Here is a 21,412-nt window from a genome sequence, read left to right as displayed (position 1 = left end):
TGCAAAATGGTTCATTATATTTAGCAAGCAAGGTGGCGCAGTGGTTAGCCCACTGGACTAGCATGCGGGAGGACGACGGGTTACATCCTCTTCCAGCCATCCAGATTTGGGTTTTCCGCGATACTCCTAAATCGATTCAGTCAATGACGGGATGGTGGCTTTGAAACAGTAAGGCCGATTTCCTTCCCCATCGCTGAAACAATCCGAGCTTGTTCTCAGTCTCTAATGATCTCGATGTCGACGGGACGTTAAACCCCAATCTTCCCCTCTTCCTTCATTATTACGGAAGTGAAATAAAAATTTTGTTCCCATCGGCAATTCTCAGAAGCTGCCAATCGTAAATATGGAACTGTTGCACATGTTCTCCGGAATACAGCGCCAGATAAGACGTTTCAACTGTGGTGCAGTAGAGTAGCGACAAAAACATTTACTTTGAAGATCAACCCGTATGTAAAATCAGAAATTGGGTCAAAATCATCTCTTCATTCTCTCGGCGACCACACCAGCACCGAAACGGAAGATAACAGAGAGAAGGGCGAAATACTGAATTCGGTAAAACTGTCCCTCCTTTAAATCGTCGTATGAACGTCGAAATGGAAGATACTGAGATAACCGATCGTGGAACTGAAAAGCAGCTACAATCGCTTAGTTGAAAGGCATCAAGGCCAGATGAGATACCTATAAGATTCTATAAAGATTATGCAAAAGAACTCGTTCCCCTTTTAGCAGTAATTTATAGTAGATCGCTTGAGCAACGAAAGGTACCTAACGACTGGAAAAAAAGGCAGGTCATTCCCGTTTTTAAGAGAAGCCGTAAGACCGATTCACACAGTTATAGACCTATATCGTTGACGTCAATCTGTTGTAGAATCACAAAACTGTTTTATGCTCAATAATTATGACGGTTTTGGAAAATGAACATATCCTCTATAAAAATCAACATGGATTTCGCAAACAGAGATCCTGCGAAACTCAGCTCGCCCTGTTCCTCCATGAGATCCACAGCACAGTGGACAACGGCGCTTAGGTTGATGCAGTGTTCCTTGATTTCAGTAAGGGATTTGATACCGTCCCGCACTGCCGTTTAATGAAAAAAATACAAGCTTACGGAGTATCGGAGCAGACTTTCGATTGGGTTGCTTTCTTGCAGACAGAACTCAACACGTAGCTCTTAACGGAACAAAATCGACAGATGTATAGGTAATATCCGGAGTACGACAGGGAAGTGTGGTAGAACCGTTGCTGTTTACAATATACATAAATTATCTAGTAAAAGAGTCGGATGATCTTTAAGGCTATTCGCTGATGATGCAGTTGTCTATAACAAAGTAGCAGCGCCAGAGGATAGTAAGAATTTGCAGAATGACCTGCTGGGAATTGATGAATGGTGCAGACTCTGGCAGTTGACCCTGAACGTAAATAAATGTAACATATTGCGCATACATAGGAAAATAAATCCACTACTATACAGCTACATTATTGATGACAAACAGCTGGAGACAGCGTCTCCCGTAAAATATCTAGACGTAACTATCCAGAGCCACCGTAAGTGGAATGACCACATAAAACAGGTAGTGGGTTGGTGCAAATAGCCCTAAGCACTATGGGACTTAACATCTGAGGTCATCAGTCCCCTAGACTTAGAACTACTTACACCTTACTAACCTAAGGACATCACACACATCCATGCCCGAGGCAGGATTCGAACCTGCGACCGTAGCTGCAGCGCGGTTCCACACTGAAGCGTCTAGAACCGCTCGGCCAAAGCGGCCGGCCAGATAGTGTGAAAGGCAGATACCAGACTCAGATTCATCGTAAGAATCTTAAGGAAATGTATCTCATCCACCAAAGAAGTGGCTTATAAGGCGCTTGTTCACCCGATTCTTGAGTATTATTCATCTATCTGGAATCCCTATCAGGTACGACTGATAGAGAAGATCCAACGAAGAGCGGTGCGTTTCGTCACGGGATCGTTTAGCTGGCGAAAGAGTGTTACGGATATGTTAAACAAACTCCACTGGCAGACGTTACAAGAGAGGCGTTGTGCATCACGGAGAGATTTAGTATTGAAATTTCGGGACAGCACTTTTCAGGAGGAGTCAGACAACATATTAATTCCCCTCAAGTACGTCTTGCATATTGACCACGAGAAGAAAATTCGAGAAATTAGAGCCAATACGGAGGCTTACCGACAGTCATTGTTCCCAGGCACTATTCGCGGGTGGAACAAGATTAGAGGGATCAGATAGTGGTACGGAAAGTACCCTCCACCACACACCATTAGGTGGCTTGCTGAATATGATGTAGATGTAGATGAATGCTGCCTTATTTATTACATCTATAAATCAGATATGATATTCTTCGTAGACCACAAGAAAAGAGCCGTAAACTCACCAAGTTCGCATGTTGCACTCTAGGTATGTTCAATGAGTGTCCCTCTGGTCCTGTGTTCAAGATGTAGTCAGTTTCGTTCCATACGTTATGTCCTGTAAATGGCCGTCACAGCAGGGTCCGGAGACCGACCTGGGGAGGTGTCTAATGAAACACAGCCACATCACCTTCACCACCACACCAAATGCAGCGCTAAGGAAAGTTCGTTGTTTAGGTAGCGAAGAACAACGATGCTCCAGTTAGAGGGTGCCCCGTCTTTTTGGGAAACGAATTCTCGGCACTACCAATTAGTTGTGGAAACAACCACAACTGCAACGTATCAGGTAAGAGATACCCATTACAGTCTCCTCACAGAAGAAAAACGGCCAATACAGATTTGTCTGTGAGATTGAACAGAAAACATTAACCTCGGGGAATCTCGTTCATGAGCCACAATTTCATGAGGTTTTTCAGTGCTATGGCGACAAAGCTTTCCAGACAAACGGAAGGGGGCCTCGTCGCTGAAAGCTTTGAGCTGAAACGTTCATCCTCAAGTGCTTCCTGCCTTTTGATGCAAAACTAAAGGCACCGGGCATTAGCTTCCAGATTTAAGTGTTGCAGAATTGTAGACGGTACGGTGTGAAATATAAACCCCGTCGCAAAATCTTCCACACAGTTTGCTGCGGTATTCAAAGGTCGTGGCTTGTGTGGGCCGTTGTTTTTTTTTTTTTTTTTTTTTTTTTTTTTTTTTTTTTTTTTTTTTTTTTTTTTTTTAGGATGCTAACGAAATTTTTCCTCATCCTGTGCACGGTTACATCTGGCACACTTGTTCGACGGGTACTTTTCTGTTTACAGAGACAGCCAGTGTTCCTAAATTGTCGATAGCAAGGCACAATGCCCTGTTTACATAGCGGTTCTGTTCCATAACTCCTCCTGTAACAGATAAATATCTCGCATATTCCAATATAGAAAAAAAAATTTTTTTTGCTTTGCCGCCATTTTGCCAAGGTACCACACTCTTAACACCAGCGGGTGGGCACAATGCACACTCAACTAGTTATTCATGCATCACATACTGCTTCGGTAAACACAGTACTTTGAAAACAAATGTAACTTTTGTAGTAGTTCTACCAAACAATGTAAAACTCACGATGGAATAATGACAATTTTATGAAAAGGATAGTTGCTACTGACCATATAGAGGAAATGCTGAGTCGCAGATAGACGCATTTAAAAAGACTATCACAAAGTCTCGGCCTTCATCAGAATAGACGACAATCTCTCTCTCTCTCTCTCTCTCTCTCTCTCTCTCTCTCTCTCACAGACACACAGACACACACACACAGACACACACACACACACACACACACACACCACACGCAACTCACACGCACATGACCAGTCTCTCGCTGCCAAGACCAGACTGTGGCCTTGGTAGCCGGAGACTGCGGTCACGTGCGTGCGAGTTGCGCTGGCGTGAACGTGTGTGTTTATGTTGTCTATTCTGATGAACACCTGTTTGGGCGATAGCTATGTTTGACAGTCTTTTTGTTGTGTATCTGCGGTTTAGTATCTCCTCTATACGGTGAGTAGGAACTATCCTTTTCATAAAATTTTTTTTGTAGCTCTGTATTTTATCCCTGCTTCCTTTCGAGTATTAACGAGACTATTGCTGTCAACATTATCAAACGCTTTCTCTAAATCTAAAAGTACTATTAACGTGAATACGTCGTAGGGGTAGTGCTGCCTCGCGTATTCATAGATTTCTTCGGAATCCAAATTGTTCATCTCCAAGTCGATTTCTACTAAAAAATTTGGAAATTTGTGGTAAGGACTGTGGGACCAAACTGCTGAGGTCATGGGTCCCCAGGCTTACACACTAATTAAACTAATTTAACTAACTTACGCTAAGGACAACACACACACCCATGCCCGAGGGAGGACTCGAACCTCCGACGGGGGGAGCGGCACGAACCGTGACAGCCGGCCGGTGTGGCCGAGCGGTTCTAGGCCCTACAATCTGGAGCCGCCGCGCGACCGCTACGGACGCAGGTTCTAATCCTGCCTCGGGCATGGGTGGGTGTGATATCCTTAGGTTAGTTAGGTTTAAGTAGTTGTAAGTTCTAGGGGACTGATGACCTCAGAAGTTAAGTCCCATAGTGCTCAGATCCATTGGAACCATTTTGAACGAACCGTGACAACACGCCCTAGACCGCACGGCTACCCCACGCGGCTCGACTTCTACCAGTCCCTACAATTATCTGCAAATAATTTCCATTAATATTTTTAAACCGTCTCTCAGCGTCTGCTTCCTTTGAAATTGGTTTATTGCGTTATTCTTGGCGTCTGAGTGTATTTAGTCTGTCGCAGACGCCTTCGATACCAAATGAAAATGTTTCGTGAATGTTGACGATGTAATGCCAGATTAAAGGAGTGAATTCTTAAGGGGCAGGAACTGTAAGCTTTACACAAGCCTGTGTTCGTCTTGATGAGGTCTAAAGCTGCTACAAAGTAAAATTATCCCTGTGCAGGACAAGAAGGCATTAGAATAGAACCGAGTGAAACTTTGAAGACTATAGTGTTATTCGACATAGACATCGGACTGAATATGCACTGCCGGCAGCAGTGGCCGAGCGGTTCTGGGCGCTTCACTCCGGAACCGCGCTGCTGCTACCATCGCAGGTTCGAATCCTGCCTCGGGCATGGAACTGTGTGATGTCCATAGGTTAATTAGGTTTAAGTTGTTGTAAGTCCAGGGGACTGATGACCTCAGATGTTAAGTCCCATAGTGCATAGAGCCATTTTAACTATTTGAATGTGCACTTGCAATTACTGCAACAACATGAATGGAAACTCGCTTGAACAGAATTCCGTGGGATCGGGGATGTGCGAGCGCGCTTCGACAAGTTATGCAGCCAGTCTTGGTAGTGACTCTGTTTTGCAACGTTGGTACAACTTGCGTGCGTGTTCTGTTACGAAACGCCGTACAGCGCAAGGCGAGTCCGCTTGCCAGATAGACACGCACGTTGCTGGCGAAGGACTGGACAGTCACGAGCGAACCGGAATCCCTATCAGTGGTTTCATCTCTCCAGCAATTATCAGACAATTACAGAGTATTTTCGCACGAGAGGTCTGAGGTGTTCGTACCGGCGTTAACGAACATAAAATGTCTCGTTATTTATCAACTGCAATTATAAAACAGCACTTCATGTTCAGGCCCAGGGAACTGCGCGCGACTGATCCATTACTGGCACATGCGTTGCCTTTGGAGTGATAATACGTTGATAATACGTTGATGCGAGGTAAGTTTAGGCGCCTAATTCCGTCCTTCCTCCTAATTTCGTCCCCATAGGAGTTTCCGGTTTCCACAGTTGGTAACAAATATTTAACTGCGTGCACGTGCGTGACGTTATTCCACTGTCCTGTTGAGACAGTCTGTTGTGTCTAACACGTTTAGCTTCCGTGCACGAGGGAATTAATTTCTTAACGTTGACGTGAGTTCGCGCAGCAGTCTAAATAACAGCCTGCTATTCCTAGTGTTAGCATTTGAGTTGTTCAAATAATGCGCTTTATTTCAGTCGTAGTGAGTCGCCGAAGTTAATGTTTTCTCTGTGTCATAAACTAAGCTGCATGGGCTCTTTTTCTTCTCTAAGAATATTGTGACAGGAACCTCTTACCTTGAGAAGTTGCAGTGGTTATTTCCACAACTATAGCGGTCATTATAATAAATTGGTAGGGTTCCTAATTTTATTCCTCTGGGTGGTCTGTTATTAAAATGCTATTTTATTTGCTATTTATAACGATTACTTTCCAATTTCTCAGATAGGTTAAGCGAAACAGAGATAAATGGATTATCTCCACAAAGTGCTTGGTTTAGTAGCATATTTTTAGTTATGTTCGGCGATGCCGATTGTAGATTTCTTTTACGAGGGGTGTTCAATAAGTAATGCAACACTTTTTTTTAAAACAGGTTGGTTTATCAAATGGTTCAAATGGCTCTGAGCACTATGGGACTTAACATCTGAGGTCATCAGTCTCCCGTAACTTAGAATTACGTAAACGTAACTAACCAAAGGACATCACACACATCCGTGCCCGAGGCAGGATTCGAACCTGCGACCGTAGCAGTCGCGCTATTCCAGACTGAAGCGCCTAGAACCGCTCTGCCACCGCGGTGTTATTCAGGATTGCAGTACACCACATTATTACCCACTCTTTTGGCCACATAACTCGACTGTTGACTCGATTTCCATTCAATGGAACATCCTTATGCCACCTTACCGGCAGGGTCTGCAGCATGGTATCCATGGTACCACTCTACTGGACGACGTCGGAGTCTGCCCGAATAACGTCCTCATAATTCACGTACTACTCCCTGCAAAGTGCATCAAAAATGTTCAAATGTGTGTGAAAATCTTATGGGACGTAACTGCTATGGTCATCAGGCCCTAAGCTTACAAACTACTTAACCTAAATTATCCTAAGGACAAACACACCCACCCATGCCCGAGGGAGGACTCGAACCTCCGCCGGGACCAGCCGCGCAGCGAAGTGCATCATTCATTGGGCCAAACAGATGGAAGTCGGAAGGCGCGAGATCCGCGCCGTAGGTGGACGAGGCACCTAGCGGGCACATACATATCGGTAGCGCAGCTGGTGGACGTGTGTGTCAGCACTACCGACAGAGGCGTCCAGTTGTGCAGCGAAGTGTTTTTTTGTTATCCATCGATCATCTCGAGTGAGAGTGTCATGTGTGAGGCCGGCTGGCACGCGGGAGATCGGACAGGTTTGCGCGGCCGTGTTGCGCTGATAAGCGACGTCTCGCCCAACAACTCACCGTCCTTTCTCTCTGAGCCCATCTTTTCAGATATGGCTGCGGGACTCGACTGTTCGATACAGGATGTCAAATCACACTCAGACTCAGTTTTTACAGTTTCTAACTCACAATTCAACAAGAACCGATATTTTGATCAGACAGAATGGGCATATTATAAGCGAGACGGAACAGTTCAAGTTCCTAGGCGTTCGGATAGATAGTAAGCTGTTGTGGAAAGCCCACGTCCAGGATCTTGTTCAGAAACTAAATGCTGCTTTGTTTACCATTAGAACAGTATCTGAAATAAGTGACACTTCAACACGAAAAGTAGTCTACTTCACATATTTTCATACACTTAAGTCGTATGGTATTTTTTTTGGGGGGTAATTCTTCTGATTCAAAAAGGGGGTTTTTGGCTCAAAAACGGGCTGTTCGAGCCATATGTGGTGTAAGTTCGAGAACCTCTTGTCGACCCCTATTCAATAGTCTGGTAATTCTGACATTGCCCTCACAGTATATATTTTCTTTAATGTCGTTTGTTGTTAGCAATATTAGCCTATTCCCAAGAGTTAGCAGCTTTCACTCAGTTAATACTAGGCAGAAATCAAATCTTCATGTGGAATGCACTTCCTTGACTCTTGTGCAGAAAAGAGTGCAGTATTCTGGTGCATCCATTTTCAATAAGCTACCACAAGAACTCAAAAATCTTAGCAGTAGCCCAAACTCTTTTAAGTCCAAACTGAAGAGTTTCCTCATCGCTCACTCCTTCTATTCTGCCGAGGATCTCCTGGAAGAGCTAAAAAATTAAGCAAATTCCAGTGTTACATTGTTGATTTTCTTTATTTAAACTTCAGACTTATCGCCTGAATATGTTTTTTATATTTCATTTTATCTGCTTCTACTATCGTGTTATAATTCCATGTATTGACTCGTTCCATGACCATGGAGACTTCTCCTTAATTTGGTCCCACGGAACAATAAATAAATGAATAAATAAAATAAACATCTATCAACCGTTTCGTTTCCAAACTTATTGTATTTGGCTACCAATTTCGGCGATTTACTACGCCATCTTCAGGCCCCTGACCGACATGTAGGAAGATTCAAAACAGGGGCCATAATTCGAATACTGGTGTCTGTAGATTTCTGATCGCTTTAGCAAGCAGGAATCTACAGATATCAGCATTCGAATGCTGGCCACTGTTTTAACCAGTTGGTCAGGGGTCTGAAGACGGCTTAGTAAATCGACGAAAAGCCGAGCGGTCTAAGGCGCTGCAGTCATGGACTGTGCGGCTGGACCCGGCGGAGGTTCGAGTCCTCCATCGGGCATGGGTGTGTGTTTGTCCTTACCATAATTTAGGTTCAATAGTGTGTAAGCTTAGGGACTGATGACCTTAGCAGTTACGTCCCATAAGATTTCACACACATTTGAACAAATCGACGAAACTGGTAGCCAAATGAAATATGTTTGGAAACTGGACGACTGATAGGTGTTTTGTTTGACACCCTCACCGTTCTTTGTTTCACTGCCAAGTTTCCGTAGACATTCAGCGAGCGCCTATGAGTATTTGCGATGGTGTGCCTTCCCACCAAAAGAAAGTCAATGAAGCTTTCTGCTTGGAACGCACATCCGTTCCAGACGCCATTTTGAAGCGTACGTATAGCGCCGCCACCTATCGGACCCTCAAGAAACTGTAGGGACTGTAGCGGGGGAGTATTCCATGATGTCACACTACGAACTTCGCATTCTTTCAACGGAAATTGTCGGAGAAAATATTTTGATTTTATCCATACTGGATGAGAGATCGTGGCTGAGAATGTCAATGTTAAAAAAGATATCGGCTCAACCACTTGTTTGTAGTTAAAACACTAAGATTGACGCGTTTCGGAAGTCAAGCTTCCATCATCAGAATAATAAACAGTAAAAGAACCTGTTAAAACTCGCTAAAATGGAACATGCACCAGGCACAATAAAATTGATAATAAAATTAAATGGCTCTGAACACTATGGGACTTAACATCTGTGGTCATCAGTCCCCTAGAACTTCGAACTACTTAAACCTAACTAACCTAAGGACAGCACACACATCCATGCCCGAGGCAGCATTCGAACCTGCGACCGTCACGCATAATAAAATTAAAACATCGTGGCTACTTTCCTTGTTGCAGCCGTGTCTTCCAAGGTGCATCTCCACATAGTCGTCAAAATATAAAAAACTCTAAAATGGTGTCGCCTATGGAGTTCAACATCTAACCACATGGCTCTCTCCTCTATCGTCGTAAACCGCCCGTGCGTCTTCGTTGATACCACACACCACGCAGCCAAAGACGACACTGAAACGCGAGTGAGCTCACGCGCAAGTAAAAAAGGAAGTCTCAGAGATGTCTATACAAACAGATAACGTATACATGTTCCAAGGACCACATGAAATGATGGTATCCTGCCAATTGCTGAAAATGTAGTTACAAAAAGAAACCAGTGAAATGTTTGAAAAAGTTATTTGTATCACCAGCTAGCTGTTAATTCAGTGTGTTCTGATTAACCACGCTATATATCGTCATTTCCAGCTGTTCTAGTAGATCCAGCTTTTTGCCTTTGTTCTGTCTATGTAAAATAACGAGATCCTGATCTATTCCCAACATGGGGTGTCCCGTTTCCCAAATATGTTTATTGTGCCTGGTGCATGTTCCATTTTAGCGAGGTCTAACAGGTTCTTTTACTTTTTATTATTCTGATGATGGAAGCTTGACTTTCGAAACGCGACAATCTTAGTGTTTTACACTATAAACAAGTGGTTGAGCCGATATATTTTTTAACACGGAGAAAATATGTTTTATGTTTCTTAATGAACGTCATTCGCATGTTTCTTGACGATGGCAGTCTGGCTTATTACATTAGGTGGATCAAAACAAAATGTCCAGACACTCTGTGACCAAAATGGTACTGAAACAGAGGATGACAGACTAAAGGCCGAAATACTAAATGTCTTTTTCTAAAGCTGTTTTACAGAGGAAGACTGCACTGTAGTTCCTTCTCTAGATTGTCGTACAGATGACAAAATGGTAGATAGCGAAATAGAAGACAGAGGGATAGAGAAACAATTAAAATCGCTCAAAAGAGGAAAGGCCGCTGGACCTGATGGGATACCAGTTCGATTTTACACAGAGTACGCGAAGGAACTTGCCCCCCTTCTTGCAGCGGTGTACCGTAGGTCTCTAGAAGAGCGTAGCGGTCCAAAGAATTGGAAAAGGGCACAGGCCATCCCCGTTTTCAAGAAGGGACGTCGAACAGATGTGCAGAGCTATAGACCTATACCTCTAAAGTCGATCAGTTGCAGAATTTTGGAACACGTATTATGTTCGAGTATAATGACTTTTCTGGAGACTAGAAATCTACTCTGTAGAAATCAGCATGGGTTTCGAAAAAGACGGTCGTGTGAAACCCAGCTCGCGCTATTCGTCCACGAGACTCAGAGGGCCATAGACACGGGTTCACAGGTAGATGCCGTGTTTCTTGACTTCCGCAAGGCGTTCGATACACTTCCCCACAGTCGTTTAATGAACAAAGTAAGAGCATATGGACTATCAGACCAATTGTGTGATTGGATTGAAGAGTTCCTAGATGAACGCAGCATGTCATTCTCAATGGAGAGAAGTCTTCCGAAGTAAGAGTGATTTCAGGTGTGCCGCAGGGGAGTGTCGTAGGACCGTTGCTATTCACAATATACACAAATGACCTTGTGGATAACATCGGAAGTTCACTGAGGCTTTTTGCGGATGATGCTATGGTATATCGAGAGGTTGTAACATTGGAAAATTGTACTGAAATGCAGGAGGATCTGCAGCGAATTGACGCATGGTGCAGGGAATGGCAATTGAATCTCAATGTAGACAAGTGTAATGTGCTGCGAATACATAGAAAGAAAGATCCCTTATCATTTAGCTACAAAATAGCAGGTCAGCAACTGGAAGCAGTTAATTCCATAAATTATCTGGGAGTACGCATTAGGAGTGATTTAAAATGGAATGGTCATATAAAGTTGATCGTTGGTAAAGCAGATGCCAGACTGAGATTCATTGGAAGAATCCTAAGGAAATGCAAACCGAAAACAAAGGAAGTAGGTTACAGTACGCTTGTTCGCCCACCGCTTGAATACTGCTCACCAGTGTGGGATCCGTACCAGGTAGGGTTGATAGAAGAGATAGAGAAGATCCAACGGAGAGCAGCGCGCTTCGTTACAGGATCATTTAGTAATCGCGGAAGCGTTACGGAGATGATAGATAAACTCCAGTGGAAGACTCTGCAGGAGAGATGCTCAGTAGCTCGGTACGGACTTTTGTTAAAGTTTCGGGAACATACCTTCACCGAAGAGTCAAGCAGTATATTGGTCCCTCCTACGTATATCTCGCGAAGAGACCACGAGGATAAAATCAGCGAGATTAGAGCCCACACAGAAGCATACCGACAATCCTTCTTTCCACGAACAATACGAGACTGGAATAGAAGGGAGAACCGATAGAGTACTGAAGGTACCCTCCGCCACACACCGTCAGGTGGCTTGCGGAGTATGGATGTGGATGTAGGATACGTATATGTGAAGTTGGTCACTACGGAAATCGTTAGTCTGATGACAGTATTTGTGGTCGCAGACTGGAAAAAAAAGACACAAATACAGGCCCACCACCCTTCGTAGTGTTGCTAATTTCAGCAGCTGGCAATTCAGCGAATAACAGGTAGCCAGAGAGCGGCTTTGATCCGAGAAGATCGGTTTTTACACCAGACTACGAAAGCCTCAGCGCCGCGCGGAGGTATGCACAACAGCGCGCGGGCCCCGCTCAGCACGCAGGGCAGGTAGGCGGGGCGGCCGGCTGGCTGGCTCATCGCTAGCGGGCCAGCGCGGCGCGAGGCGTCCTGAATACGGCGGGACGGCGGGCAGCGGCCGCTGCGACGCCGACGCGACGGCTCGCCCGCGACCGCCGACCTCGTTGGCTGGCGGCGGCACTTGCCCGGCTGCGCGGCTGCAAACACTGTTTTGTTGTAACTCTAAAGTCCACAAAAACTCGTGTGAAGGCAACGAAACAGATATCTGTTTTGGTTAGCAGCCGTGTTCCACCAGTTGAGATGGTGCACCGTCCGTGCAAGAAGTCCCGAGCTTTATTTCATTCATGGCGCATAACTGACGTCAGTACGAATGGTCACAGACTTGTCTGACCGACCAGAGAGCGTCGCGAAGATACTGAACTAACTGTACTGCCAGAAGCTTTTGATGCAAACTATCCCGCGAAAACCTGGTTACAAAGTTTCAGAACCAGCTGTAAGTGTTTAATCTAGGAATGTAGGCATATTATAGTCCCCTACATATCACTCCCTTATAGATCGTGAAGACAAGATTAGGCTAATTACAGCGTACATGCCGGCAGCTGTGGCCGAGCGCTTCTAGGCGCTTCAGTCCGCAACCGCGCTGCTGCTACTGACGCAGGTTGGAATCCTATCTCGGGCATGTATGTGTGTGTTGTCCTTAGGTTAGTTAGGTTGAAGTAGTTCTAAGTGTAGGGGACTGATGACCTCAGATGTTAAGTTCCATAGTGCTCAGAGCCATTTGAAACACTTGGATTTTGCAGAGCGTAAACAGAGACATATAAACAATCATTCTTCCCACGATGCATACCTGAATGGAGCAGGAAAAAGCCCTGACAACTGTCGTGCCTTCTGACATGCAGGTCATAATAGTTTGCAGAGAGTAGAGACAGACTTGATGCATGAAGTGAATAGTCTAATGAGCACAGACTATGAACGGAGACTAACACGAAGATAGACAATATGTAATGGAGAGTAGTAGAAATGACATTAGCTGAAAACTTACCATCAAAACTGGGGACGACGAAATAAAAGTAGTTAACGAATTCCGCTACCTTTGAACGAAACTAGCACACGGTAGACGAAGCAAGGAGTACATAAAAAACAAACCAGCACTGTGAAAGAGGGCATTACTAAAAAAAAATGTATACTGCTACCACTCGTTGGCTTTAATTTGAGGAAGAAAATTCTGAGAACGTACATTTGGTGCACATTCATACAGAAGTGAATCATGTACTATGAAAAAACTGCTGAAGGAGATAACCAAAGTGTTCAAGATATTGTGCTATAAAGGAATGCTGAAAATTAGGTGGACTGATAGGGTCAGAAACGAAAGATTCTCAACAGAATCGTCAAGGCGAGAAAGCGTGGAAAATATTGAAAAGAAAGAACTTCAGGATGATAGTACTGTGTTAAGACATCAACGAATAACTACCACGGACCTCAGGAAATTATAGCGGAAGATAAAGAATGAAATACACTCCTGGAAATGGAAAAAAGAACACATTGACACCGGTGTGTCAGACCCACCATACTTGCTCCGGACACTGCGAGAGGGCTGTACAAGCAATGATCACACGCACGGCACAGCGGACACACCAGGAACCGCGGTGTTGGCTGTCGAATGGCGCTAGCTGCGCAGCATTTGTGCACCGCCGCCGTCAGTTTCAGCCAGTTTGCCGTGGCATACGGAGCTCCATCGCAGTCTTTAACACTGGTAGCATGCCGCGACAGCGTGGACGTGAACCGTATGTGCAGTTGACGGACTTTGAGCGAGGGCGTATAGTGGGCATGCGGGAGGCCGGGTGGACGTACCGCCGAATTGCTCAACACGTGGGGCGTGAGGTCTCCACAGTACATCGATGTTGTCGCCAGTGGTCGGCGGAAGGTGCACGTGCCCGTCGACCTGGGACCGGACCGCAGCGACGCACGGATGCACGCCAAGACCGTAGGATCCTACGCAGTGCCGTAGGGGACCGCACCGCCACTTCCCAGCAAATTAGGGACACTGTTGCTCCTGGGGTATCGGCGAGGACCATTCGCAACCGTCTCCATGAAGCTGGGCTACGGTCCCGCACACCGTTAGGCCGTCTTCCACTCACGCCCCAACATCGTGCAGCCCGCCTCCAGTGGTGTCGCGACAGGCGTGAATGGAGGGACGAATGGAGACGTGTCGTCTTCAGCGATGAGAGTCGCTTCTGCCTTGGTGCCAATGATGGTCGTATGCGTGTTTGGCGCCGTGCAGGTGAGCGCCACAATCAGGACTGCATACGACCGAGGCACACAGGGCCAACACCCGGCATCATGGTGTGGGGAGCGATCTCCTACACTGGCCGTACACCACTGGTGATCGTCGAGGGGACACTGAATAGTGCACGGTACATCCAAACCGTCATCGAACCCATCGTTCTACCATTCCTAGACCGGCAAGGGAACTTGCTGTTCCAACAGGACAATGCACGTCCGCATGTATCCCGTGCCACCCAACGTGCTCTAGAAGGTGTAAGTCAACCACCCTGGCCAGCAAGATCTCCGGATCTGTCCCCCATTGAGCATGTTTGGGACTGGATGAAGCGTCGTCTCACGCGGTCTGCACGTCCAGCACGAGCGCTGGTCCAACTGAGGCGCCAGGTGGAAATGGCATGGCAAGCCGTTCCACAGGACTACATCCAGCATCTCTACGATCGTCTCCATGGGAGAATAGCAGCCTGCATTGCTGCGAAAGGTGGATACACACTGTACTAGTGCCGACATTGTGCATGCTCTGTTGCCTGTGTCTATGTGCCTGTGGTTCTGTCAGTGTGATCATGTGATGTATCTGACCCCAGGAATGTGTCAATAAAGTTTCCCCTTCCTGGGACAATGAATTCACAGTGTTCTTATTTCAATTTCCAGGAGTGTATATACAACAAGTATTTGCGAGGACGTGCAGAGAAGCTTGTGGTGGGCCACATCAGATCACTCAGAAGACTGAGACGCATTTGTTTACTTTTCACTCGCTCACACTCCCCTCCCATAAAAGGCCTCAGTATTGTTCAAATGGCTCTGAGCACTATGGGATTTAACATCTGAGGTCATCAGTCCCCCAGAACGTAGAACTACTTAAACCTAAGGACATCACACACACCACGCCCAAAGCAGGATTCGAACCTGTGACCGTAGCAGTCGCGCGGTTCCGGATTGAAGCGCCTAGAACCGCTCGGCCACCACGCCGGCGGTCTCAGTATTACTTAAGAAAATCAATACTGCAATACTATTCTGTTTACATCGATAATCAGATGTTGGGCTGGCGACAAATGCGACTTTTATCTCCCTACTTTCACAAAGAATTTCTTGCATTAAAAAAATTAAAAAGAGACTACAAGACACCATTAATTGTTATTTTCTTGTGCACGATGTGATCTAGTCACAAATCCAAATTAATAATTTTAAATCTCACACGCACTTTTCCGGCTCAGTTGCACTGTTATCTGGCACTTTGATTCAAAAGTTTTCCCACTGTAACCACAAATAACTTTGAACCTCTTGTAAATGAAGTAGAGTAAAGCCCTAGCACCCCAGAACAGTCTGAGGACATTACACTGTTAAACCTTAATAAACCTCAAAAAACTAGTAGTGGTACAGGGTACACTCCGCCACGCACCATGGCTTGTGGAGTAAGGTGGTAGTTCTAGATGTAGAACTACGGCAGCAGCTTCAACAACAACCGTACAACAGACATCTATTCGACGAGTCAGTTCTGAGCAGGCAGCGTTCAGCAGAAGACGTGCTGCCGTAGGGTACGCCAAGGCTGTTATGTCCCAACCAGCAGCGGAGCAACATCTCTAAATCACGTGTTCCAGACATAATCTAGAAGTCTGAAAGGTAGTTCGGAACGGAGAAGACAAGGTACTGGCAGAATTAAAGCTGTGATGACGGGTCGTGAGCCGTGCTTGGGTAGTTCAGTCTGTAGAGTAGTTGCCCGTGAAGACGAAGCTCCCTAGTCGAGTCTCGGTGCGGCACAAAGCTTTAATCTGCCAGGAAGTTTCATAATCCAGAATATTTTGAAGAATTGTAAGAAGGCTGTTTAGATTTTTATGTTGGTAACGTCACGTAGCGCCCTGTATGAAAGTCACTGGCTGTGCTGTGTGCAGTCTGTGGCTGGTTGGCATTGTTGGAATATTCGCTATTGTAGTGTTGGGCAGTTGGATGTGAACAGCGCGTAGGCCGTAGCGTTGCACAGTTGGAGGTGAGCCGCCAGCAGTGGCCGACTGTATTGCAGTAGTTCGAGTAACGAAGATTTTTGTGAGGTAAGTGATTCATGAAAGGTATAGGTTATTGTTAGTCAGGGCCATTCTTTTGTAGGGATTATTGGAAGTCAGATTGCGTTGCGCCAAAAATATTGTGTGTCAGTTTAGTGTTGATCAGAATAAGTAAAGAGAGAAATGTTTGAGTTCGTTCACTTCTGCTCAGCTGTTTGAAAATCAAACAACGTAAGGGGTTTACCAGCACAGTAATTTATAATTTTCCAAAGGGGACGTTTCAGAATAAAAAAGCGTGTGCAAAGATTGTCCCACACAACTTCACTCCCGGACAGATCGACGCGTGTGCACCTCCCGCGACTTGATTGAAATGAAAATGTGACAGGACTGCTATTATTTTCTTTATACATAACCGATCTGGCGGACAGGGTGGGCAGCGGTGTGCAGTTGTTTACTGATGGTGCTGTGGAGCCTGGGAAGGTGTCGAATATGAGTGGGTGTAGGACGATACAAGATGACTTAGACAAAATTTCTAGTTGGTGTGATGAATGGCAGATGGCTCTAAGTGTAGAAAAATGTAAGTTAATGCGGATGACTGCGAAGGACAAACTCGTGATGTTCAGATACAGTATTAGTTGTGACCTGCATGACACAGTCTTTCCGTTTAAAACTCTGGGGTAACGCTGCAAAGCGATATGAAATGGGACGAGCATGTGACGACTCTGTTAGGGGAGGGAAATGGTCGACTTCGGTGTATTGGGAGACTTCTAGGAAACTGCGGTTCATGTCTAAAGGAGACCGCGCATAGGAAACTAGTGCGACCTATTCTTGAGTACTGCTCAAGAGTTTGCAATCCGCACCAGGTCAGATTGAAGAGAGACATCGAAGCAATTCAGAGGCGGGCTATTACATTTGTTACCGGTAGATTCTAACAACAAACAAATTTTATAGAGATGCTTCGAGAACTCAAATGGGTATCCCTGGAGGGAAGGCGATGTTTCTTTCGAGGAACACTATTGCAAAAATTTAGAGAACCGCCATTTGAGGCTGACTGCAGAACGATTGTACAGCCGCTAACATACACGTAAGGACCACGAAGATAAGATACAACAAATTAGTGCTTATACGGAGGCATATAGATAGTGATTTTTCCCTCGCTCTATCTGCGAGTGGAACAGGAAAGGAAAAGACTAATAATGATACAAAATACCCTCCGACATTCATCGCACGATGGCTTGCGGTGTATGTATGTCGATGTCGATGTAGATTGCAAAATGCATATAGTTGTTTTCTGGAAAAAGTCATCACGGCCTACGAGACGAGCCTACGAGACGAACCTGCCACAGAACGACAAAGTGCAGAAATTTACGTGAAGGGTCAGCGCCTCAACGACATAAGCGACATTCAAGTAAATGTAGCGCACGAGTTGAATGACATCCCACAGAAGGACTTTTCTGACACTTTCACCAAGATCTATGTACGTTCTGCGCGTGATACTCAAGTGAAGGAAAACTATATAGAACTCCTGAAACATTAATGTCACATCTTGACTTTCCTTGTTATCTTTGTTAAACCAGTGTCGTAGTTGGAAGGACGACATTTCAATTCTCCATCCGACCACTCAGAAAATGGTTCAAATGGCTCTGAGCACTATGCGACTTAACTTCTAAGGTCATCAGTCGCCTAGAACTTAGAACTAATTAAACCTAACTAACCTAAAGACATCACACACATCCATGCCCAAGGCAGGATTCGAACCTGCGACCGTAGCGGTCGCTCGGTTCCAGACTGTAGCGCCTAGAACCGCACGGCCACTCCGGCCGGCCCGACCACTCAGAGCCGGCTGCTGTGGCCGAGTGGTTCTAGGCGCTTGAGTCCGGAACCGCGCGACCGCTACGGTCGCAGGTTCGAATCCTGCCTCGGGCATGGATGTGTGTGATGTCCTTAGGTTAGTTAGGTTTAAGCAGTTCTAAGTTCTAGGGCACTGATGACCTCAGATGTTAAGTCCCCTAGTGCACAGAGCCATTTTTTGACCACTCAGATGTAGGTTTTCCGTGGTTTCCCTAAGTCGCTCCTGGCAAATGCCTGGGTGGTTCTTTTGAAAAGGGTTCGGCCTATTTCCTTTCCCATATTTCGCAATCCGAGCTTGTGCTTTCTCTCTAATGACCGTACTATCCACAGGGGGTTAAACTCAGTCTTCCTTTCTTTCATTAACCCAATCTTGAAACTTTTTGGACCGCTAGGGCACATGGTGCAATGATTAACAACAGAGAGACAATTGTGCTAGGATTCCAAGACTAATTGGTTTCTTTTTTAGTTCAATAGATGAATCAGAAAGACAGAAATATAATTGTGGTGTCACCGCCAGACACCACACTTGCTAGGTGGTAGCCTTTAAATCGGCCGCGGTCCGTTAGTATACGTCGGACCCGCGTGTCGCCACTGTCAGTGATTGCAGAGCGAGCGCCGCCACACGGCAGGTCTAGAGAGACGTCCTAGCACTCGCCCCAGTTGTACAGCCGACTTTGCTAGCGATGCTGCACTGACAAATACGCTCTTGCCGAGACGATAGTTAGCATAGCCTTCAGCTACGTCATTTGCTACGACCTAGCAAGGCGCCATTACCAGTTAATATTGAGATTGTAAAACATGTACCGTCAAGAGCGATGTACACCAATTATGGATTAAAGTTAAGTATTCCAGCAGCAACGTACCTTATTGGCTATATTAATTACATTGTCCTGTTCCAGACCTCACGCCAGTTTGCGTGAGCTTAAACGCGTGCATTTCGTCCTCCTCTAGCAACACGGTGTTGGCTCTTCTGCCAACACATCAATAATAATGTTCAAATGTGTGTGAATTCCTAAGGGACCCAACTGCTGAGGTCATCGGTGCCTAGACTTACACGCTACTTAAACTAACTTATGCTAAGAACAACACACACCCAAGCTCGATGAAGAACTCGAACCTCCAGCGGGAGGGGCCGCGCAGTCCGCCTCAAATCGCGCGGCCAGTCCGCGCGGCATACAGGTAATAATGAAAACAATGACAGAATCCATTTCTCTCCCCTTGCGGTTTCTCATGTCAAAAAAGTAAAGCAATCTTCAGAAATAGCAAACAAAATGAGTGTTTAATAAAAATAAATGAAAAATAAAAATAAAATATGAATTCCTTCGTACCCGCAAGCTACACGTGCTCTACACAATGATTGAAGCTGGAGGCGAAATAACAAAAAATAGTAAAATTGTTTAAATAATCATATAATACAGGCTTTCACGGTCTTGATTTACATCCTTTGTGATTCCTGTTTCATGGGTACAGGGTCGCGATATGAGGGACGCTTCTGTGGATAACGTTTAATGTCATAATGTCGGTGACATTCTCAGAGACTATAAAAATGTAGATGCTTAAATTTTAGACTGCAACAAGTCAGAAGAAAGAACTATTTGTACGTAACCGCTCAATGGCTGGAAGTGTGTGACCGCTGAAAACATCGCGGGCTCGCGCCGACGTGTTGGGAAGTTGACACTGTTTTGTCAAGCAAAGGAATGAACTTGCTTTAGAAGATATCGAACCGAGCAAAAGGTACGAGTTACTACATTGTGTTACAAATAATTTTTGCGATAACTTTGTACTAGACATTAACAAAATCTGCATTGGGGTCCCAGTGAGAAATACAACAGCATTAATTCAGCTTACGTTAGCATTTTAAGTGACCTCATTTGTTCTTCATGTTGTTGTAAATATTAGACTAAAGTGTGCATGTTTCACACAGTCAGCTGAACATGACCTCTATGATCATTTTCTTGTTATTCAGCAGACTGTAAAAAAGGACCTACCTTGAATTTTTATTAGTTATAGACTTAAAATCGTTTTTTAAATCCATGACATGGTAATGGGAAATAGCACCTGAATTAAATTTTTGTTTCTAGTCTCGTCCGTCTGTAGGTTCACTTGAAAGTGGTCATAGAGGCAGACCGCAGCTGACTGTGTGACACTTATACACCTCTGCCTAGTAATTACATTCAAATAAATGAAAAATGACGCAGATTAATAAGTTTGTGTTCTATACCGAAGAAATTAGTATATTGAAAAATACACCGTAACACTAAACACTTTCTTAGCAGCCCTAGCGCAGGTTTTCTATCTGTAAACTGATACTGGAACATATCTGAAGCTCGGCTGTTTTACGGGTGACCTTCCTTCTGAGAGTGGACTACTCTACCAACCGAAAAGAGCGCCAAGAGAGAACATCAAAAGGTCCAAACTGACAATATCACCGTCCCAGACAGCTGCTGGTATATCAAAACTACGAATAAACTATACAATAGTATCGTTTGTATGGACGAAGAGCCATGCCGGGATTATGTGGAACGAGAAGGCCGACAATCTGTGCAAAATTGAACCATGTCCATCTTGGTAGTTGCACGATCAACGTGGCGGATTTCTGAGCGAAGGGGCTCGGGTTAGATTCATGGATGGGTCGGAGATTTTCTCCGCTCTGGGACTGCGTGTTGTGTTGTCCTAACTTTAGTATCGTCGTAACAGACATTACTATGATTACTGAAGGGGCACGGCCCAAGCCAATTAATTTAAACGAAGAGAAAAAAGTAATAGCAAATAATGGAATAACAGTAGGGATGCATTCCAACTGGGGATGTAATTGCTGTATTCAAAGGCATGGGACAAGAAGTGGGAAACAGGAGATCTGCACATTGGCACCTGGTACTGACAAAATATTCTTTACAGACGAATGGAAAAACTAGTAGAAGCCAACCTCGAGGAAGATCAGTTTGGATTCCGTAGAAACACTGGAACACGTGAGGCAATACTGACCTTACGACTTATCTTAGAAGAAAGATTAAGGAAAGACAAACCTACGTTTCTAGCATTTGTAGACTTAGAGAAAGCTTTTGACAATGTTGACTGGAATACTCTCTTTCAAATTCTAAAGGTGGCAGGGGTAAAATACAGGGAGCGAAAGGCTATTTACAATTTGTACAGAAACCAGATGCCAGTTATAAGAGTCGAGGGACATGAAAGGGAAGCGGTGGTTGGGAAGGGAGTAAGACAGGGTTGTAGCCTCTCCCCGATGTTGTTCAATCTGTATATTGAGCAAGCAGTAAA

At 45.1% G+C, this 21,412-nt stretch overlaps 1 protein-coding gene across 3 annotated transcripts in view; it reads right to left on the bottom strand.

Moving 5' to 3' along the window:
* The window catches only part of LOC124606911 (ABC transporter G family member 23-like), a 506,422-nt gene that overhangs the window by 370,270 nt on the left and 114,740 nt on the right, over positions 1–21,412 (bottom strand). The window lies entirely within an intron of this gene.

The sequence above is a fragment of the Schistocerca americana genome, chromosome 3, assembly GCF_021461395.2.
Source record: "Schistocerca americana isolate TAMUIC-IGC-003095 chromosome 3, iqSchAmer2.1, whole genome shotgun sequence".
NCBI classification, from domain to species: domain Eukaryota; kingdom Metazoa; phylum Arthropoda; class Insecta; order Orthoptera; family Acrididae; genus Schistocerca; species Schistocerca americana.
This window is presented reverse-complemented; position numbering and strand designations above follow the sequence as displayed.